This window comes from Lissotriton vulgaris, chromosome 7 (genome assembly GCF_964263255.1).
Source record: "Lissotriton vulgaris chromosome 7, aLisVul1.2, whole genome shotgun sequence".
Lineage (NCBI taxonomy): Eukaryota > Metazoa > Chordata > Amphibia > Caudata > Salamandridae > Lissotriton > Lissotriton vulgaris.
Genome location: NC_141695.1, coordinates 1,476,515,364 through 1,476,539,603, shown reverse-complemented (window position 1 = coordinate 1,476,539,603; position 24,240 = coordinate 1,476,515,364). Strand labels below are relative to the sequence as shown.

The window sequence follows — 24,240 nt, the reverse complement described above, 5'->3', positions numbered from 1 at the left end:
ACTGGGTTGTGGTAGAAATGGAAGTCCAATCCACCCCGTGTAGTCACGGACCGCGCTGCAGTCACCCTTGTGTCATCTTTGCTTCTGGGCGAGTCCGGGTTTTTCCAATAACTTGGACAAAAGAAAATCATGCCACAGCATGCACCAGTTTTAACCCGGGCTTCTTGTTGAACGGGACCCCTGTAGCGCGTTCCTGGCAACCGCGCACAATATATATATATATATTTTACTGTATATATTCATTATATATACATATTTGGATATATATATATATATATGTGCAGAAATATCTTTAACTTGTCTGTTTTATAGTATGTGGCAATATATATGTGTATATATACAAATTATATGTATACATATATTTTTAGCACATTAAATATACACTATCTGTTATTTCTTACATATATGTTATAGAGATTGTTTTAACATATTTGTGAAAATATATACCTTATTGATATGCTTTTTAAGACATTTTGTAAACACATTCATAAACATATATATGTATTATACTTTATATTAATGCAATACACATGTTTTTGTGTTTTTAAAACAATTTACTTACCTAATATTGCTTGTAATGTATTTCCTTGGGTTAGGGGTGATACTTACGAATATTCACATTTGCAAATATATAAATTAACATTTGTACATAAGTAACATACATTTAGTTATACTAATAGGCATACTTATATGATTAATTTCATGTAAATTATTGTTGGATAACAGATATTAGGAAAATGCATTTAATAAGTAAGATAATTTAACTCACCTCTGATATTGTTCCTGAAACACTTAGGGGCCCATTCCGATGTCAGACGGACCTAAGTCCGTCCGACATCGGGCAGGAGCGGTAACCGACCGACCTGCTGTCGTCGGTTACAGCCCTGCTAGTACCATGCGACTGAACAGGGTTCGGTCGCATTCATATACCTTACAATGCAAGCATGCTTTCCGACCGGAAAGCATGCTTGCAATGTAGAATGCAGGGGTGCAGTCCATCCCTGCACCCTGTGGCCGGCACCCCAAGATGCCTGCCACCGGGTGCAGGGATCAACGGAGGGGTACCTAGGTGCCCCCAGGCCACCATCCGGCAGCCTCACACCCATGGGAGCCCTGCTGGGGGCCCCCAGATACAGCTTTCAACTGCCTTTTCGAGCCAGACAGACCAGCACAAAAAGGCAGTGAAAAGCTGCCATTGTACTCCCTCGGTTGCACAGAGGCGACCAGGGGAGTACTGGAGGATATCCGGACTGCGTCAGGCTTCCTAAACCTGTCGTCCGCAATCCGGAAATCCGAGTCAGATTCATTCTCAACCAAGCCCATCAGAATGGCACGGTCGGGAAGGAATCCGGCGGCACTGACCGATTAGGTCGGAAGGGCTCCGAACCGTCGGAATCGGCCCCTTAATAGTGTCTTAATATTCGACTCTCTGACTGTCTTTATAGGATACAGTGGTGTTGTGGTGGCTTTAAAATATATTCAGCTTCTTGAATGATAGCTGGTGCTATAGCAATTAGTGGCATTCTTGACATTTTTGTTTGTTTGGTTAAAATTAAAATAGCGTTTTTGATGATATAATTGCGAATTAGCATTCCATTTTGTTCCTTTGTTTGAGTATAATAATCTTCATCATAACATGTTGCTTTAATAGAGCCACTTTGATCTGCCAAAGCCATATGATACAATACTTTGTTTTGTTGTTTTGCACTACAATAATGGGTCTTATTTGAACATTTAATAATGTTGACACGTACTGCCTGAAAATGGAGTGGTTAATAAAATATTTCTGTTAAATATTGTTAAAGCAATTATCTGTAAATAAAAATGGCATTATGTTATACATTTTAGTTAAATAGCTATCCATATTGGTTTATGATCACTGAAATATGATTCTAATGTTCCATAATGTGGTGTATCTTCATTTGGAAAAATATGATCTAACAAAGAACTAAAGTCTGTTGTAAGTGTGTTTATTTTTAGGATGCAGTTAAAGTTTGTTTTCATGTAGTCTAATAACACATTACTATTGTGTGTTGCTGTTTGCAGTCTATATTTAAATCGCCCATTATTACATACTTATAGTTGGGATAGGCATTTAGGGGCTGATTACGATGGAGGATTCTCCGCATCCTCCGGGCCGGCGGAAGCCACCCCCGTCCCGGAGGATGCGGAGAATCCTCTGCGGAGCCTCAAAAGACCCACCACCAGATTAGGATGGCGGTGGGTCTGGGATTCCGTCCGCAGCTTTTCCGCCGCGGTCGGAAGCCGACCGCGGCGGAAAAGCAATAACATGGAGTGGTGTGGCTCACTGGTTAGAGGCGGCAGACCCGGAAGCAGAAAACGGCCCGGGACCAGGGTTCAACTCCCGACGCGGCAGGTTCGTGGACCAGGGTCAGCGGACTCGATAATTCTCGCCTCAGTGCCTACTCTAACCATGGATCACACTCGGCAACTCTGGGCATTAGCTTGCCTCATCTCTACAACGGCCCCCCACATTCGCCGGGGATGCCTGGTTTCACCTTGGAGATACCCAGTAGGGACCATCTCACAGGGATAGCCAGGACGGGTTCCCCAGTGGTCTACAGCACCACAACGCCTCAGGGCAGCAATGCGCTTTACAAGACACATACATTACATAACATGGCTGGTGGTGTCTATCAGACACCGCCAGCCATATTAGGATGGTGTAAATGTCATGCTTTTCCGCTGTGGAAAAGCATACAGACATTCACTTCGGGGCCCGTTGAGGTCCCCCTGGGTAAAGGGTGGGTGGGGGGTGCACATGGGGGGTACCTATGGTATCCCCCTGCATTTGCGTGCACGCAAATGTGATGCATGCATTTTTAACATTGCGACGGGTGCAGCTTGAAGCTGCACCCGCCGCAATGTTAAAGATAGGGGATGTGACCGCCACCCTGGCGGTCACATCCTAATCTGCACGGAGGGAACGCCGCAGCCCCTGCGGACGTTCCCTCCTCCTCAGGGGTCGCGGACGGACTCAAGTCCGTCCGCGATCCTAATGACCGCCTTAATGTGGTAGTTAAAACTTGAAATAATGTTTGTATTGGGACTTTTGGCAGTCTGTATATAATTACAATAAGGTAGTTTGTGTTATTGATATGCTTCGTAAATTGTAAAATGTCAATTTGCGGGTGTGTTGTAAATATTGGTTGTAAGATGTATTTTTTGTTTTAATATACTGCAATGCCATGGTTTGTATTTCGGTTATGATATTTGTCAAATAACATCATATGGCAATGGTCTATTATAAAGCTATTAGCATTTGCTTTTTGTGTTGTATTTATTTCTGTTAAACATAAAATATCAGCATTTACTATATTAGTGTCAGTTATCATTGCTTTGAAATTCTTTTGTAATGAGCCTATATTCTGCATTTTAATTGTGAAATGGCTGTTATAATGTTTAATTTGTGGCATAGATATTTCTAATAACATATATGTTTTTAAGTGTAGCATCTCTTCATGAACGTTTGGGTGTATTAGTATTTTTGTTTCATCAAAGTTTTTAATATATATGTTTTTTTAATGATTTTGCCCTGCTTATAGCTACATAATGTAAATGATGTATTTTGCTATTATTAAAATGTATATACAGGGGTTCTATTGTTTGGCCTTGTGTTCTATGTATTGTGCGTACAGATGATTGTCGCAATGGAAATTGTTTTCGTTTATTGTGATACATTTTTTAGTAAACTGAAAAAGCCTTGATATAGGTATTATTGGTGTCTAATTATGTGAAATGCTTATATGATATAGGTGTTTGTTTTGGTGTCTTGTAGATTTACCTACATTGCAATTATTACAATTTATCCATACTACCATTGGTGTATTATTTGCATTATCTACATATTCGACTAATCCTGTTGCACCGTTAGTTAAGCCATCATTTACATTGATATTATAAGTTAAGTCATAGCGTAGTTTAATTGATATATGCAATATGTTTGCTAAACCCATTGTTTTTGTTGAGTCTGCTGGTAACTGTTTTAATATTGTTTGCTTTACTTCTTGACTTAAGTCTGAAGCAACTGTATCTATTGCAAATGTTATATAAACTGCATTGTGTTGTATATGGTGCCTTAACCACATCGCTGCTACAGGAATTTTGCTGCTGTGCTGCTTTTTTATGAACAGGGTGTGGTCGTGACGGAACCATTCCGTCATCAGCACAGCTCAACCGTGACTGATGACGGAATGGTTCCGTCACCAGCATCGAAGGGGTTAAAACTGTGTTATTTATTTCATTTACTTCTTTGTTAGTAGACATTATATATGGTATAGTTTTATAATACTTTGGGGGTTCTATTTCTTGTAGTTTGATGGTTTTTATATCAGTTTGTGTATGCTCACCTATTCTTAATCTATTAAGCATTTGTGCAAATGATAGGTCATTTAGCTGTCTCATTATTTTTGTGAGTTCATATAATTCAAAATGTGTTTGCCATAAGTTTGTACTTAATAGTCCATTAAAATGTTTTGAATTGTCAAATATGAACGTGTCAAAAACAGGCTTTAATTGATACAAATCTCCAATTGCTAAAATACATATGCCACCAAAAGGCTGGTTAGATGATTTTATTTCTTGCAGTCTATTGTGTATGAAATTAAACATATTTGTACCTACCATTGAAATTTCATCTATAAGTAGTACTTTTAAATGCATATGTTGATTTTGTAGTGTACTTCTGTTTTCATGGGTTAGCTGTTTATATGTTAAGGTTTTTAACACAGGTATTTTATATGTGCTATGTAGTGTTTTGCCATTTATATTATGTGCTGCTTTTCCTGTTGGTGCTGTAAGTAATATATAAATGTTGTCAGGGTTTTCTCCTGCTTTAGTATTGTAATATCGTAAAAGGGTTTGATAAAGTGCATGTATAAGGAAGCTTTTACCTACTCCAGCACCACCAGTACAAAAAGTATAACACCGTGAGCGAGAGAGAGAGAATTTGCTTATTTAGACCATAGTCTTTTAAACAATACAAACAAAATGCAAACAGAATCGGACAAAGTACGAGCAGACAAAATATTCCTACATCATAAATAGTTAAAATTCATATTTGTTAAAAAGAAAAAAGAGAAGGTTAAAAGAGGGTAACACCTCCTGATACACAATTCATGAAACCCAAATTTTACCAAAGTTTTCACATATCTGGAAGAATAAAAAGACAGATTTAAACTTTATAAAAAAGCTTAAAAGAACCTAAAATCAGTGCCCATCCTTCGATATCTCCCTTCCAAAATCTTTTACGGCCTTCAGGAATTTGCCCAATGCAATTGCAATTTCTAGCGAATGCATATCTATTAGTAAGCATATCGCATTGGCACGTGTAAATGTCTTATGTGAAAGGATATAGGACGTAAAAACAATTTCCTTAGATCCTGTACAAATGTGCAATCAAGCAATATGTGCAACATATCGTTTCTTATACCATGCCCACAATTACAATTACCTTCTGGGCCAATCAGTACAGATTTTAATTTCCCGGCTATCTTCCAGGGGTTGATCCCAACCCGGGTCCTTAATATTTCATGTCGTAACCCTTGGTTAGGCAATATTTCCAGATAAGGGAACCAGCCTTCATTTACCCATGAGATCTTTAACCACTGGACCGACTTTTTCTCCTGCATGTAATCCAGGTCCGGTGCCCTTGAGAAGGACTGGCCTTGTTCCCTAAGTGCTTTCTTTGTAAAGTCGCCTATCAGGGCGTTATGGGTAGATCTCAATTTAAGACGCCCTGATACTTTCTGGAGAGTCTTTCTCACCTCCTTTGCCCAGGCAAGATTACTTGTCTGGATTTCCTCTCCACACCGTTGTGAGACCTTAGGTGTCACTCCTGGGTCTTGGTGCTTCCAGAATCTTACTAGGGCCATTTGGGATTGTACACTCCAAGAAGTTAACCCTAGTTTCATTCTAATTGCTTGAACCATTGTACAATTTGGTAAAGACAATAACATTTTTAAATGTTTTCCCTCTTCCAGATCCCACGTATGTTTACCGCTCAAGTATAACACTTCTGCCCCATACAATACTTGGGGGGGGGGATCATTGCTTCAAATGCCTTTATCATTGGTTTATGTGTCATGTCTCCATATTCTTTGTTAACACGGTGTGTCTTGCGTTTTAATCCAATTTAAGTGGTGATATAAAAAGTTGTGCAGGTGCTAAATTTTGCATTATATAATAGTATTTGTCTTTTGTGGTAGTATATTATTCATTAATATTTCTTCTTCAGTAGTACTTCTAATACCTAATACCTAAATCTAATGATACGTCATATTGTAGTTGCTGTTCATATAATTGTGTGTCAATGTCTATATTATCAATTGGTATTGCTGCTATGGGTGATTGTGTAAGTGTAAGCATAGGGTCATTGTCTGTAGATGTATTACATTTGTTAGATATTTCAGTTTGGTTATTATACATAATATGGTTTTCATCAACTTTTTTTGGACTTGTAGGTATCTTTCATAGAATGTGTCTTTAGTATAAATTATGTTACTCTCTATTCTCCATGGATAATATAGCATCTATAATTCTCTGTAATAATTCTCTAAATCATTTAGTTTGCTAAATCTACAATAACCAATCATTTTTTGCTGTTTACGCTTTGTATATAATATGCTGCTTCTTTCTTCAAGTAAGTTACTCATTGGAAGTTCTTCTTCATCTGAGCTATAAAAGTTAGTTTTTAAAAGTAAATTGCCATAGTAGTTTGGGATATTATTTTTTTTTGCTTAGTTGTTTTATTGTATTTTGATGCATGGTCAGCTAATGTACACTGTTCTATTGTTATTGGGCGATGTCTGTATTTAACAATTATATTGTCAAATTGTATATTACTTGCTGTATCTGGCAATGAGTTAATTGTATTCATATCTTTTATTAAGTATGTTCGTTTATCTGGCATGTTTGTATTAATGAATACAAATGACTGTAAACTTTTTCTTAATGGAATTTGCAAAATGAGATAAGCTGCCTCTTGTGCACTAATTTCAGTACAGTTTAAGAATTTGTTGCCTACGTGCGTTAATTGTTCTTTAATGTTTGGATTATGATATACTTCTTTTGAAGCTTGTGCAATTATTTTACTTAATCCTCGCTGTGATTTACTAATATATGAAACAATATATACAGCACAAGCATAAACATCTAAAATATACTGTAAATCTATGTTAGCTTGCCATGCTTGTAAAATGATATCATTATAATTATCGATAAAACATTCAGATGGTGTTCTTTCTAAAACAATAGTTGTTTTTTCTATTTGAGTTTTTATGCATGTTATATATTGTTCTTCAGTTAAGTGCATATATTGTAAAAATTGTTCAAATGCACAGCTATTAAATTGTTGTGTATTGATTGTTGTATGTTTTAATTCTATGTGCTGTTTTAAGATTTCATCTGTTTTGTCTAGTTGTGATGGTTCTAGTATAACAGTATGTTTCATAGGATATTTAGGATATTGATATTTGCATGTACTCTTATGTTTTATGCGACAATGATTTGTATGTCCATGTTTTTGTAATGGTAGCAAAGGTTCAATGTCTGTGTTTTGTGTCTTTCTACATGTTATGTGTTTGTCTATAAATTGTATAACTTCACTGTCTTTTGATTTGCCATATTGCGGAGCATTATTAACCCATAGCAAAGCATGTATATGTGGTGATCACTGTTGTTTAAATTCTTATCTGTAGAAGTAATCAACAATATTGCCGATGGGATTACTTTTGTGTAATAATATACAATTTAATAATTTTCTAACTTTATAGTCAAAATGACGTGCACGTGTAATAGGGTTTTGCTGTATTTAGTGTGCATTTTGTTTCCCAAGACATACTTTGAAATTCTTCTCTAGTGCATTCATTTTTATTGTCAATGCGCAATAGTATACTTATTAAATGATACCATTTTGTTTCTGCTGCTGATTAAGTCAAAAAGAATGTTGGAATGCCCAATTGCCTTATCATTGCAAATATATATTTTTTGCAATTTTTCCAGAATTGAGGAGAACTCCGTATAGTTTTTAGTATTTCTATCCTTCATTATATTGTAGTATGCCTTGTAGATTGTCTTTATATCTTTTACTGTAATAACTTTACCACTATTAAAATGTTTTTAGTGATATATATATATATATATATATTTTTTTTTTGTCTTGTATTTGTTTTATATGTATTTTCTTCAGCTTAAAAAATATATTTGTTATACAATTAGGTACACTCCTGTCACAACTTCTTAATTCCCATTGACATATTGGACTGTAATGTACTGGTATATGTCTATCTTTATTTGATGGTCTACGTTCTCCACCAAATATTGTTGGAAAGGCTAAATATTCAGAATCTTTATCTTCATATAAACCACGTGGTGTGTTATATTCTGCAGGGGCTAAACTTAAAATATAAATGTTATCTGTTGTAATTGTTTCATTAGTTAAAAATGTATCTGCATTGCCTACTGGTATGTTACCTGTACTACTAGATGTATCATTTGCTTCAGAAATGTTTATGTTACAGTTTGTTTCTTGTGGTGTGTATTCCCAATCTCTATTTACTGTTACCCCATATTCTTTGTACAAATTGCTATTGTATGCTAACCATAAAGCTGCATTTTTACTATGCTAGGTCTTACATTTTCAAAATGTGTGTATGATTTATAGCTTAATTTGCCTTTTAACTTAATTGGTATTGTCATACTATCATTTATTTGTCTTGATAATATTGTAACAGTTGTCATAACATCAGAAGGAACATTAACAACAGCACCGGTAACGATTTTTGGAAGCCACGTGACAATGTTTTAACTTGCAAAAAAGGTATTCTAGGTGATACTAATATTTTTTCTAAATTATGTAAGTATAGTTGAGGTGGTATATTAGGAATGTCCATTCCATTATAAACAGAACATGGTGGTATTTTGTCCTTGCTAATGTATGTGTAGCATGTAGTGCATATAGTTTGTTTTTTTATTTGCTAAAGTTACATAACATAAAAGTTTTTTGTTTATCAATATTATGTGTTCCTTTTACTGTTTGTACCACTTTTGATTACAAATAGTACAAACATATTTTGGACCATATTGTATTTCTGCATGAAAGTTATCAATTATAGACTTTTGTAATGTTGTTTCTGTGCCTTTCTTACTTGTATTATGTTTAGTAATGTATTCAGTATGAGGAAGTGTTTTAGTATGCTTTTTTTGTAAAGAGCTTTCATTAATTGAGTTACTAAACTTTAAATTAAATATTGGTGTTATGTGTTATTTGGATACTGGTTTGGTTTTGTACATTAGTATTTGTTAGTATACTTGTAGGTAAAATAGCTGTAGTTGTATTTGGCAATGCTTTAGTAGTATGCATATACATTTGTTGAATATTTTTTAGTGTATTTTTCGAAATTATTCTTTTTAGTGCTTTTTTAAGGGATTCTTTTAATGGTACGTACAATAATTGGTGTTATTGTTAATAACATAAAACTTGCATCAGGGGGTATTACATTAATGGCAAGTTTTATTATATGTTGTGTAAGGTTATCAAACATGTTTAATTTCATAGCTATACTTTTCCAATTAATATTTAATGATTCTTTAATATTTGTTCTATGTGAATGAAATGTAAAATATAAGTTGTCAGTTTTGCCAATTGAAATTATATTTGTATGTATGCATATTATTATAGCATTATGTGTAGTTAATACACTATATAATGCAGACTTGATGTCTTCTTCTAATGTATTATGTATTGATATGTTATGTAAATATGGTTTGCTACGTTTTAGAGAATATATTATAGTATTATGTTCTATGTAAGTAGGTATATCTTCTAATTGTATGTGTTCATTATCATAAAAACATTTCATTTCTATATAGTGTTGCCTAGATGTATTATATTATGTACATTTTGTGCAGTCCATGTAGACGCACTTCTTTGGTGGTTATAGATAATAGCAAATACACTATTGCTAATACATGGGTTGTCTTTTGTATTTTGTTGAAACTCTATGCTGTACTTGAAAATCTGCTTGTATTAATATGTTAGTGTTTTGCTCTGCATTACTGCTACTTTGTTTTTCCATGCTACGTGATTGGTTTATTTGATATTGTTGTTTTGGAAATGTTTGTGTTTTATTCAGTACTGTTGATATTGTAGTTAGAGTATTACTTTTATGTATTATCGTTTGAGTTTTTGTCGCATCTATGTTAATATGATATGCTACATCTGGAAGTGTATTAGTTGTATGTGTTTTATCTATTGTTGTACTTTGTTTTGTGTATTTGTTTGCAGAAGTTTTACTAATATCTAATACTATATTAGGTACCTTTGCAGTTAATGGAATCTTTTTTGTGAGTATATTTGTATTAGGTGCATTACTTTTACTACTACATTCTGTTATATCATTTTGTAGTGTCTTGCTATACTTTCTTCTTTTAAGTCTTTTATAATTAGTTGTGTTTGTATTATGTCTTTCGCTAACTTTTTTTGCATAACAATTGTATGTGTTGTATTTAATGTCGAAGTTGATACTTGTGCATTTTTTGTGGTATTAGTATTTGTTTTTTGTAATTGTGATGTTTTTGCTTGTTCAGTATAGCAATTAGTATTACTATTAACTTTTGTATAGAGTTTAGTATTATGCACAAAAAATGTATTTGCTTTACCTGTCGTTTTTTGTTTGTTCATTTTTTGTATTGTATTTATATCAATTGCACTTGATTTAAATGGGACATCATCTGCATTATGTAGCTTTATATCATTTGCTAAATTGTTAATGTAGTTCATTAGGTCGTTAAAAGTTTTATTTTGAAGAACTACACATGTTCCATTTGGATGGGGCATTCCATTGCTGTCTCAACTATGTGAATCAAAAATGAAATATTTATCTTCATTTTTTATTATAGAAATAACATACAAATCCATGCAAAGTAAAACTCCAGAATGTCTTAACGATATAGTTAATGCTGCTTGTATATCTGGGTATAATTCATCAAAAGGCTTAAATATGTTTCCATAGTATTGATGATTAAGTTTAATAGAATACACATTGTCCATATGTTCAATATATTTAGGTAAATCATCAGGATGCATAAGATCTTGTTTATTAATGGAGTTCATTTCTGTATATAAAGCATCTCCAAGGTCCATCATATAATGTGCATCTTCTTCATCCCATATTTCTGCTGGTTTGTCATAATTGTGGATAATAGCAAATGTACTATTTGGCAAACACTGCTTGCCTCTTGAAGTAGCTGAACATTTTTCATGCCCTTGGAGGTAATTGGCTTGTATTATATTATGCATTTTATTATGTATCTGTTAAGATGGCGTGTTTGAAGTATTGCTACTTATATTTGTTTATTTATAGTTAGAATGTTATAGATATATAGCTTCTTATATGTATTTATATAGATGTGTATTTACTGTAAATATGGACATATAACGTTTAGTGGGTTTACCTGGTTAATATTACAAATGCTGATATGATTTGGTGAAAGTTTTATATTAAAGTATATATAAACAATGTCTATCTAAAATGCATAAATTAATAGTAATTACATACATCTTACCTTTCTGATGTTTTCTTTCTTTTGGAAGTATCTGCAAATAAAAATAAAGGTTAGAACACAGTAGTTTGAAATGATGCTTGTAATATATACAATATAATTATGATACATTGCAAGCAATTTTTAACTGATTGCAGCATTAATTTAGAATACAAGTGTTTAGCAAAAAAATGCAGTCTATTAATTATATGTACACTAGTGATGTACATATCACATGTTATTAATAGCATATACATTTTACTTAATCCTCCTTTGTCTTATTGGCAAGACGGCTGGAATGCCAGAAATAGGTCCTCGGAAGCTTGTTTCCGGTCCAGGGAAGGCATGGCTTGGCAGTTCGGGCTGGACTGTTCCCATGAGGCACAGGGTCAGGCTGATTTGCATATGGCCATATCTGAACCGGGGTGGTGTGGAGTGCAAAAAAACTATGGATTTAGGCCCAGATCTCTGTACTGGGGTGAATGTATGACATTGTTCTGCATTCTGTCCATCAACTGTGGTTTTTGCATTTGTCACCCCGAGTGGGATGGGTATGCTCAGACGTGAGTCCCATGCACTCCACACCACTGGATTCAAGCAAGCCAGGCTGAAGACGGCTGGAATGCCAGAAACTGGTCCTCGGAAGCTTGTTTCCGGTCCAGGAAAGGCATGGCTTGGCAGTTCGGGCTGGACTGTTCCCATGAGGCACAGGGTCAGACTGATTTGCATATGGCCATGTCTGAACTGGGGTGGTGTGGAGTGCAAAAAAACAATGGATTTAGGCCCAGATCTCTGTACTGGGGTGAATGTATGACATTGTTCTGCATTCTGTCCATCAACTGTGGTTTTTGCATCATTCTAAGTAGAGCATAAAGGCTAAATAAGCTCTACCAACAGAGCAGATTTCACTGCTCAGCTAACTAAAAATTAGCAGGAAGTGAATGGGTCAATATGATTGAAAAATGTTGCTTGTTTGAGCACAGGCAGTACTCCTATCCTTTGACAAAGGGTCCTTATTGCTTCCAGAAGTGGCATGCACTTTGAAGCAAAGTTCACTTTAAATGCCATTATTAGGAATTATTTATAAACTATGTAATATATAATGTTGTTCTATCTGAAACAATATGATTTTTATCAGGTAATCTTCTTATTAATTGGCTTATTTAAGGCACTCACAGCTGCCTGACAACATTTTCAGTTACTTGTAACATAATGCATTGTGTGTAACTCTCTAATGAAATACTTGTTTTAGCTCCTTGTAGGGACAAATGATAAGTGATAAATGTCAAGCACACGTTCATTTAGGAATTTAGTAAATAATATTGCTTCTCATTAACTGCAAAAAAACAAAATGCAAGCCTTAATTATATAAGGAAATTATAAATAAGAGCAAGACAGATAGTAAAAACCTAAAAGCTTGGTTTGCTTGGTGTAAGAAAATTTAGTGAAGAACAGAAAAGGCAAGAAGTCAAAAATCGCAGGTGGATAAATTGGGATTCTACACAGCAACAGTTTGAACTTTAGTTCATTAAGTAACTGTTTACTTTGGCTAATGTTATGTGTTGCATGCCAGGTAGACTATAGTGCATACAGTTTAATTAGTGCTTGTTACATAAGTGAAGCAGCAGAACAGCATGCACAGTGTGATAATCTCTGATAAATTAATTTATTCTAATACACACAATAAATTTTGTTTTAAATGTTCAGTCAGGGCTGCTCAGTTTTATCATCCTTCTGAGTGAGCTTTTTTTATCTGCAGATCTTATTTAATCATACTAAATCTGAAGGCCAGGCAACAGGTTTGCTCTGTTTTGTTATCCTTATATGTTGCGCAAGACATAACAACTAAAACCTCTGAGTGGAGAACATACAAAACTGCACTCGTAACAAGGAGGACTGTAACGTTAAAAAGAGAACTTGCAAGTGTATGGAAGTGTTACCCTTTGATGAAGTTTGAAATACCTCCCAGGGCAGAGACAAAAGACCTGAATCTGTTGATAGGAAGATTGGAAGGAGTTATCACTGGCAACATATGATGGAATGTTTGAGCCGGAAGTGGACAGGAATACAAAGTTCCTCACAAAGGACCAGGTGTCAAGTTGAACTATACTCTTTCAAAAAAGAATATATGGACACACAGCATGAGGTGGTCATAGGATGAAGTGCTCATAGTGTGTCTCTTGCCTTATCTGCTGCTGCCATCAGGGGCTAATAAGAAAGAATTAAGGATTTTGTCCTGGAATGTTAATGGGCTACGGGTGAAATCCAGGAGAAGGATTATTTTCAAATATTTAGAAGACTCATTGGCTCATATAATTATTTTGCAAGAGACTCATTTAAATGAAGTAGAAAGCAAGGATATGTTTGGAACACAGAAGTGGATAGCTTATAAGTATTATACACCCCAGACTATGGTGACTAAAGGGGTTGCAATTTTAGTCAGGGAAGGAGTGCAGTTTTCTTTTGGTGCTATGGCGGCAGATCCTGGGGGGAGGTGGCTCGTAGTACAGGCCACGGTGGCTGGGAAAGATATTGTTTTGGTTGGATATTATGGGCCAAATATTGATGACCTGGTTCCTTTGGATAAATTAGCAGCTGAATTATTAAGCTTTTCTGGTAACATTGTTATGGCAGGAGACTTTAATACGGTTATGGACAAAGACCTGGATCTTTCAGGAAAGAGAGCGCAGAGAAACGTTAAGATGTCTAACAGAGTAAAAGTGCTGTTAACACAGTATGGAATGTGTGATATTTGGCGTATTAAATCGGGCCAGAAGGTGGGCTATACATACTATAACCAAAAATATAGACATAGGTCAAGGATAGATTATTTTCTGTTAGATCTAAGGATGGTGGAGCATGTTACAAGTATCAATCATGTAGGTGTACATTTATCAGATCATTCAGCTATCCTTTTACATCTGACGTTTGGCCAAAAAACGCACAACCCAGTTTGGAGATTAGATCGTACGATTCTGTTAGACCAAGAAGCCATGGAGATTGTAGAAGGTGAACTGGATGTTTTTCTGACTGTGAATATAGATTCTGCCAAGCTAGATGTGGTTTGGGACACGTGCAAGGCCTTTTTGAGGGGAGGCTGGGGGCCTTAGGGGCAAAGAAGAGAAGGTTATGTTACAGTAGAATTATTGATCTGGAAGAAAAAATCAGGCAAAATGAGGCAAGGATCGTGGGAGAAAATGAGCAGCAGCTAAGGGATCAGGCCATTTTTGACATTTTAAAACTGAAGGCTGAATTAGTTACAGTTCTTGCAGCCAGAAACAAAGAGAGATGGGATGCTAGTAGCCTGGCACATTTTAGTTATGGAGAGGGGTGTGGCAAGCTTCTGGCATGGAAAGCAAAGAAAGACCTGGTTCGAAACTTTATTAAGGAAATAAGAGTGGACGGGTCCGAAGGAGACACAGCCATTACAGAGAGTGGTGAGATTGCAGAAGCTTTTTTTGAGCATTTCTCCACGGTTTACAAGGAGGAGTTAGTACCAGACCCACAAGAGGTGACAGCATGGGCACAGTTAATAAAGCCACTCCCAATCCAATATAAACAGATTTTGAATTCAGAAATCTCACTGATGGAGGTGGAAAAAGCTATAAAGAAGGGTAAGAGGGGTAAGGCCCCGGGGCCAGACGGTCTTCCTCTGGAGGTCTACAAGACCCTGATTGGCTCAATTGCCCCTTTTTTACATCGAGTTTTTAATAAAATTATAGAGGAGACACAGCGATGCCGGAGTCTTGGAATGAGGAGGTAATAGTCTTGATCCCAAAACCCGGGAAATCACCTAAATATTTAGATGCATATAGGCCAATACCATTATTAAATAATGACTATAAATTGTTTACTAAAATGATGGCCGATAGATTGAGTCAAGTTATCTCGCACTTAGTCCATTACGACCAAAAGGGATTTATGAAGGGTAGATATTTAAAAGAACTCACCTTCTCAGTGGTTGGCACAATAGACATGGTGGCAGTTTTTAATCTCCCTCTTGCTCTCATTGCCCTCGATGCCGCCAAGGCGTTTGACCGTGTGAATTGGCTTTATCTGAAGAAACTCATTCAACATCTAGGATTAGGTCCAAGCTATACTAACATCTTGCTATCACTGTACAGCTCCCCTACCTCTAAGGTGCTTGTTAACGGTATTTTGACACCCTCTTTTAGGGTAATGAGGGGTACACGTCAGGGATGCCCGATTTTTCCTTTATTATTTAATGTATATATAGAGCCGCTTGCCAGTAGGATTAGAGCTATGGATACAATAGTCCCCTTTAGGGCAGGCGAGTGGAATAAGAAGATTGGTCTCTATGCGGATGATATTATTATTTTCACTTCAAACTTGAAAGAGTCAATGGGAAACATATTTAAGCTCACTAAAGAATTTGGCAAAGTTTCAGGGTATGAAATTAATGAGAGTAAAACAGAGCTAATGGCATGGAACTTGGACACTAAAGACATTAAATGCAAGAAGGAGATGAGATACTTAGGCGTGAGAATAACGCAGAACAAAGCAGACTTAACAAAAATTTATTTTTCTAGGGTGAAGAAAGAAATAGGGGCGATATTGCGAAGTTGGAGTCATCTACCTCTCACTCTGTTTGGTCGTACTAACTTGATTAAAATGGTGATTTTACCAAAACTTACTTTTCTGTTTGAAACAATTCCCTGGGACTTTGACAAGAAGGGGCTTAAGAGATTACAAAGCGAGATTTGCTCTTTTATTTGGGCTTCTAAAGGATCTCGCCTATCTTGGAAGAAAATTAGAAGAAGATGGGACAAGGGCGGGCTATCAGCCCCAGATTTTTTGTTATATGACTGGGCTTTTCGTTTAAAAAATTTGAGAGAGCTTATGGGAGTACCGAAGGCTACAACCATTGGGCATATCTTCTTGGCTATGTTAAGCTTGAGCAACTATGATGAGGACGGATTCATGTATAAATTTTCAGACCCAAAATTTTTCAAAAAGGTGACATTGAAAACTCTACGGGAAGCAGCAGAGCTCTGGTATAAAATCAGGAAACTAGCAAAGTTGAATTATTATGGATATAGGTCGTCTATTTGGGACACACCAGGATTACCGTCGTGGGCAGAGGATGCATTGGCTGTCCCGTTGAAAATAGCAGGATTAAAAACTTGGGGAGACCTATTTCCAGAGGGAAAGTTGATTGGCTGGATACAAGGGGCACAGGTGTGGGGTAAAGGGTTATCCAGATTTAAATACTTTCAGATGCAAAGTTGGGCAAATAAGTCGGACACTGTTATCGGTCTCCAGAATGACTTTGAAGACAAAATATTTTCTCCACAATTATTCAAGAAGGAAGTTGCGATATGGTACTGGGCAATGGTGGAGATGGAAGATGGCCCGTTCACATTGCCGGAACTGCTATGGGGAGATTGCTTGCCGGACATCGCTACAGAAAATCAATGGCAAGTAATGATGACTATACTTTATAAAACAGTAAAATCTGCAAATTTAAGGCGAAATGTTCTGTTTACTATCCATAGAGCCTATTGGACTCCCCGTAGATTATCGAAGTTTAAAGCTGGAGGACGGGTTGAGTGCCCAAAATGCAGAAATATAAATGTGGACGACCTGCACATGTTTGTGGAGTGCTTGAACATCAGGGAATTTTGGGAGGCGGTAAGCAACTGTTTATCACAATCAATTGGCTGCACGATAGAGGTAAGCCCTGAATTAATTATTACTGGGAGACACGATTTACATGATAATAGAATGAATGATAAAGCAAAGTTAGTTTTTTATGGGGTTCTGTTAGCTCGCAGGGAAATTTGTAAGGTATGGGTAGAAGCTATGACACCGACACTTATGGAATGGTTAAAAAGCATGAGATACTTTGCGACACTAGATTCCAAAGGTCGGATGAACAGGAAGCATAGATTTTAGTCACTTTTTTTTGCAACATTATGGGTAAAGAGCGGGCCTTCGCCTTGGTATATTGTAAGAGATCAGGACATAAATGAAAAAATCCTATGATTAAGGCCTTGGCCTATCTCGCAGGCATGTGGAGCAGGTCCGTCCTTCGTGAAGGCGGAGTCGGAGACAGGGCCGCGGCTTCCAGTAGTGCTGTGCCATTGTCTACATAGGGCGGTACAGAGGATTTTGGCCCAGTGCGGGCTGGAGAGCAGCATATACCCGAGTCTATAGCCAGCATATGAGATAAAAGCCCAGGGCGGAAACTATCGAACATGGGTGGCGTAAAGGCTAATGAGGATTAAAAAAAACAACAAAAAAAAAACAAAGGACCAGGTGTCAAGTTGAACTATACTCTTTCAAAAAAGAATATATGGACACAAAGCTTGAGGTGGTCATAGGATGAAGTGCTCATAGTGTGTCTCTTACCTTATCTGCTGCTGCCATCAGGGGCTTACGACATCGCCGCACCTCCTGCTGTGCCGTTTCCTGGACTGTTGGTCAGGACGAGGGGGAACAAGGAGAAGGACTGCAATTCCCAGCAGCCTTTGTTGGCGGCCTCTGACGCCGTCATACGGAATCGCCAGGAGGCGCTTAAAAGCCTACAGAGCCTCCTGCAGCGCGGGACACGCTCGGGCCCGTCCACACCTGTCGTAGCCAGGAGGTGGCAGGGCTGTGCCGCCCCCTTTTCAACAGCTAATTGGTGGCCACAAGGACCTGGTTAGTGACTGTGAAATTTGCTAAGTTTTTGTTCATTCATTCCATATTCTTAGGTAACCAGGACTTGAGATAAAAGTAAAAAATGAGTAAGATCAATCAAAAGGGGGTTGTTGGGACACTTGATGCCTTTCTCTTGAGAGCAGAATCTGTACTTATCAAAGAGATTGAGCTTACCCAAAGGAGATTGTCTCTAGATCCCCGTAGAGCATCTGCTGGGGTTCCATTAGCAAGTCCTCAGGAGGGTTTGGGTTCATTTGCAGAATTAGCGCAGCAATTATTCTCTGGGTCACCTTTAACACCGATAGATGCTCTTTCCACCCCAGTTAGAGTTCTTACCCTCACTACTTTATCCCAGATAATACGTCAGCAGCACCAAACCCAGGCCAAGAAGGGGGAGGGTGTGGATACAGCCCCTTCTAAGAAAAGGAAGACGGGTGGGTTAACCCTTACTCTGCATCAGGCCAGTAAAGTGGCAAAAACTAAAGGGGCCGCCCGTGGTAAGAAAGCCTGTGCTCAAGAGGCTGTAACACCAAACGTCTGTAGTCAAACATCTATTAGTTCCCGGGCCAGTTTTAATCAGAGAAAACGTGATATGGAGGACAGGCTTCTAATCAAACTTGAAGAAAAACTACAGGCAATGTTTGAACCCCTAGTATCTAAACTTGTAGACATTGCTCAAAGATTGACTAATATTGAGCCCCAACTATCACTGCCAAAATGTAATCCTATTAGTGGCCCCATTGTTGCAAATGAAGTGCTTGTTTCTGTACCAACTCTTCCCACGAGTGACATGGTTACGGCTGCCGATATTGTCCCAGAAGCACCCCCTCAAACATTGGGTAACTTACTAGTTTCCCATGCAATAGCTTCACGTAGGAGGAAAGTACCTGGGAGTACCACTAGAAGGGTGCCACAGGGAGGTATGAATAGTCATAACTGTAATTAATTTCTCAATCTACCCCCCGAGGCTACGCCCTATACCATTGTACTCACGAATGTACCTCATTTACAATCTGGCATTGAGGAAAACCGGGTTTCACTTAGGAATAAGGACCTCCATCTAATAAACGCAAAAACAGGGCTGGGAGGTTATTTATTTGGGATCGCGTGGATAGGGAAATCAAAGAAAACAAGCAGAGGCGATTATGTGGTGGTGAATTTTGGGTCCCCCCATTTAGTTAAAACAATCCTTGATAGGGCTGGTTCAAGGTATTTGAGTGGGGAAGGTATCAACATCCTACCAATAGGGTTTTTTACCAAGCTACACCGTTGCCGAAAATGGCAGGGCTGATTGTAATATTGTAACACATGCTCAGGGAATGCACGAGTACTCTGTCCCAACCTTTAATATATTTGAATCCTTCATTAATCTGGAGGATATAGATTGACTGGGTCCTCCGATCCTGAACGGAAAGACCCTACTTCGAAGGGATGAGCAAGGTAGGGGCAATCGAGTGTCGTGCATTTGTAGTATGGGAACACTTCTAACCCTCGGGACACGTGATAATGGCACAGCTCATCCGTATAACTCCACCGATAATGTTCCAGCCTTCCATTTGTCAAAGTACGGTCAAGGCCCCCAAATAAGTGTTCCGATTGAGTCTAGCACTGTGTTAAAAATAGCTTCTTGGAACATTGCAGGCTTGTAAGTAAAGTAGCTTCTACCGAATGGACCACATTTATTGAGGACCAGGATATAATATTTTTCCAAGAAACCTGGGCAGTGGACCAGGTCTTTTGTGAGGGATATATACATTTTTCAAAGTTAGTTGTACAGGGTGAAAGGGGTAGACCGAAGGGGGGCTTGAGAAATGTGGGTCAGGCAGCTTCACCACTACAAGCTAGAGGAGATTGCTATTGACTCTCAGGACATTCTCATTGTTAAGCTTTATCACGGGCAATTCCCTGGATGTTTTACTCATTAATGTTTACTCTAGGGGTCAGCAAGGCGGGAAGGCGTCGGATATAGTAGGCCTACTAGATGTTTTTTTAACAAATCACAGAGGTAATAGTAACATCATATGATCTTTAGTGTGGAGGAGGATGACCAGTGGTCAATCCCACCAGAGCAGAACTCCAATTAAAAGCATTCTGTCTGGAATATGGGTTGAGAGCAGCAAATGGTTGCACGAAGTCTGATCAATTAGGGATGCCAACATATAGTAGTGGGCATCGCTTCAGTCGCATAGACTACTTTATTATAAATAAGGAATTTTGGCCTAAATTGCTAGACATGATGGTTGAAGCCCGGCCTGAAAGTGACCAAAACCCTCTTTTAGTTTCTATGCGGGCTATAGAATCAAACCATGTCGAAGAGTTGCCACACTGTCCAGATTTCGTAGAAGGTCATTTGACAAATGATACAAGACGTCTTAAATGGGCCACGGCAACTCAACCGGGCACTCAACCCCGAGAAACTGCTAGATATGAGTAACTTAGTGGCTAATACTATAGTTACTCTTCAGACAGATGCTGAATTAGGGATACACTGGGATAGAGTTGGCCAGGCACATGAGCATCTTTTTAATCAACTAAAAAGTTTTTTTATTATGAAAAATAAAAAAGGTCCTATATCAACCAAGGCTGCAGTTTGGTATCCAACTGTCGCTTGGCCTATAGAGCTTTGGCAGTTGCAATTAGGCGTAAAGAACAGGTCTCTATAAGAGAGAAAAGGCAGGCATATAAGGCACCAAAATCCCAGGCAAAAGGAGACTGGGATGAAGCTCATTGGTCTGAACTACTTAATCCATGCTCTGTGAGGGATATGACGAGATTTTGGCATCTGGTGAAATGGGGGAGTGGGGATCCTAGAAATGTTCCCACAAAACACGTGGAACCAGATCAGTGGGTCCGCCACCTCAAAGCTCAATTCGCTAATGATCCAGGAGCTCAAGATACCTTTGTAGTGCCGTCTTCTCCTCCTTCCCTCTGCATCACTAAAAAGGAAGTAGAATCCGCTCTTCTCCAGGTCCCTAAAGGTAGGGCTCTAGGTCTTGACTGCATTCCTGCAGACCTTTTTCTACAAGATCTGGACTCCTGAGCAACGTATATTCAACTATTAATGAATGCTATCGATAAGGGAGCGGCGATCCCCAGTTCCTGGGCAGGTGCAGTAATCTTTCCCATACCAGGGAATTACAAGCCTATAAGCCTGAATGATTGCATTCAGAAGGTAGCAGCAATGGTAGTTTTAGGTAGAATGCAGGCACGGATGGAGGAATGTCATATCCTCTCAGACTTGCAAGCAGGGTTATGACGATGTATCAGTACAGTGGACCAGGTTTTAAGGTTCATTCTCATATACTGGGGCACTGTTACCCTGGGGAGAGGCTCTATCTATGCAGCTTTCGTGGACCTTAGGTCAGCTTTCGACCTAGTTCCACGTTCTAAGCTGTGGCACAGTCTTTTAAAGTTGGGTATGCCATTGGACATCTTGGCTTTTGTTGTCAAATTGCATGCGGATAATTATGTCCAGGTTAAGTGGGATAAGGCAGGCCGCACCACTGAAAAATTCTCGGTTGAGAAGGGTGTAAGGCAGGGGTGCGTACTCGCACCAACTCTATCTCATATATAAATGGGGTTTCGAAATACTTTGAAAACTGCCCCACAGATGCCCCAAGTCTAGCTGGGTTAAAGATCCCACTCCTAATGTTTGCCGATGATACTCTTATTCTTACCAAAACGAGACAGGGCCTCCAACGCGCCCTGTCATTATTTGAGGAGTTCTGTGTGGCTCATGACCTCGTTGTCAATGTTGACAAAACGAAGATTATGGTCCTCCAAAACTCTAACAAATACATCGGTGAAGTTAGGATGCAGGAAAGTGTTCTTGAGCAAACAGCGATTTTTTCATATTTAGGGGTGACCATAGACAAAAAAATGAGCTGGAAGCCGCACATAGACTGTCTCATGGTGAGACATGCTCAACTTTCGGCTGTGTTGCTTAGGGAGCATAGACGCTCCAATACCAAACCCATAGCTCCAGTATTGCAGATCTATAAATCCAAAATTTGTGCTTCAATCCTCTATGGTTCAGAGTTGTGGGCGCATGCAAAACTGGATTCCTTAGTGGTGGGCCAAAATTAATTCTTAAGATCATTAATGGGCCTGCCACAATCTACCCCACTGATCCCCCTTTATTTGGATTTGGGTTGTCATTCCATTAGGGATGTAACCCGTTATAGATTAGTATCATACTGAAAGGGACTTTGGGTGACTGCCGAGCTAGCCAATTATGCCCTGGCTGTGTTAGAAATTCGGGATATGGATGTAAATAATAAAATTGAGTGGTTAGTGTAAAAAAATATTCTCTGTGAGCTGGGATTGAGTCAGCTGTGGACTTCCGTCATGGGAAGTCCGTTTCCCTGTAAAACAGAGTTAAAGACAGCTTACTGGCACATGCTTTATTCCCGGCAGTTTTCAGCTTACAGTAGTCTTACCCTGTCCAGCACCTTTCTTAAAATTAAATTTGAACCAAAATATGAACAGTACCGGGATCTAATCACATCGACTCGTGACAGAAAATTATTCTACCAGTTTAGAGTGGGAACAATACCCACTAAGGCTTTTACTTCGAAGTGGTCTAATTCGCATGCAAATAATAGGAACTGTCCTTTTTGCCCTGATAGGGTTGAATCTGTGGCCCACAATCCGAGGCGATGCTGGTTGATACCCTTGTGTTTATCTTTGGGGACTAGGGTATACAGTGAGCCTTTCAGATTACTTAAAACCGCAGTAGATGGCCCAACTGTGATTGCCACAGCCAAGTTCTTGGGCTGGGTGTGGGTGATTCGTTGGACTGAAGGGAGGTATAGGTAAACTTCCTCCCTTATTCATTTAATATTTTTTTCTAATTGTATATGAAATTTATTGTATAGATTTGATGCTCTTTTAAAAAGGAAAATTTGTTTCCAGGAGCGTTTTAGAGCTGTATTAAATAATGTATTGTTTTAATAATGAGTATTATATGTCCAAGTCATAATCAAGTGTGTTGATATAGCGGCATGATGTATTGTCCAACTTAGTCTCTGTCCTGTGATGACTTTTGTGATTTTTTAAATCGAAATAAAGTTTATAAACTGAAACTGTTATCCTTATTATAGACGCCTTGACTAACTACGTTTATTTTTACAGAGTTCGAATCAGTAAATGGCAGTTTTACTAGCAGGCTTTTGCTGCTCTCTCAGCATTGGGGCCTGGCCAGGCGAGGGGGGTGGGGGTGGAGGAGAGAGGAAGAGGTGTTCGTTATGGCACTGGCCACAGACTTGCATCGGCTGTGCTTGGCTAATAGTGTGGTGTATTAACAATTGTTATTAGCTCTTATTTTAAATTCTTTTCATCTAACTGTAGCTAACGAAAAAAAGAAGTCAGTTATACTGGGGGTCACTTCAGAACACAGACTACACGGTGCTTGTTTTGAGAAAGGTTAGTGAAACTTTGCAGCTTCATGGCTGATTGGTAATTGTTACTGTGAGACAGCGAATGCGTGTGCTAAGAGTTCAGGTGCTGAGTAAGCTTTCACTTGCAGATTTTCGCTACATATTATTGATTTATCTTAAGTGAAGCTTTAAGAGAGACTGCGGGTGGCTGAAGCAGCCTGTAGCCTCGTTTAATTTATGGTAAAGAGGCTCCCTTCATTGAAACTGTATGTTTTTCCAGTGGCAGGTTTCTTTTTTTCTCAAGTAGATAATAATTATAAAAGCAGTAGACAGACGCGCCGTATTCTTTACTTATTGCAGAACTCCTTAGTCTCACAAACCCAGGGCAATATTCGTAACAGTGCACTTTTGTAGTGTAATGGCTGCAAATGATTTTTAAATGTAGTATTGTAGGGGTGACACTTAAAGACACAGAACATGTGTAAGCTTGTAAACCTTCTTTAACATGTGTATATTATGTATTCAAACGGATATTTACTGAGACTGTACGCATTGGAGCAACATTTTATTAGCAAATACTGTAGACACGCCTTTTGTACATGCAGCCTTTTTTTACTTAGAAAACGGGTTTTTATAT

The 24,240-nt window shown here is 38.2% G+C and overlaps 1 long non-coding RNA gene across 1 annotated transcript in view; it reads right to left on the bottom strand.

Moving 5' to 3' along the window:
• Positions 1–24,240, bottom strand: part of LOC147705830 (uncharacterized) — a 157,828-nt gene that overhangs the window by 98,664 nt on the left and 34,924 nt on the right. Inside the window, exon 3 of the long non-coding RNA XR_015297609.1 lies at positions 11,587–11,617. This is a non-coding gene — a long non-coding RNA (uncharacterized LOC147705830). The remainder of the gene's footprint in view (positions 1–11,586; positions 11,618–24,240) is intronic.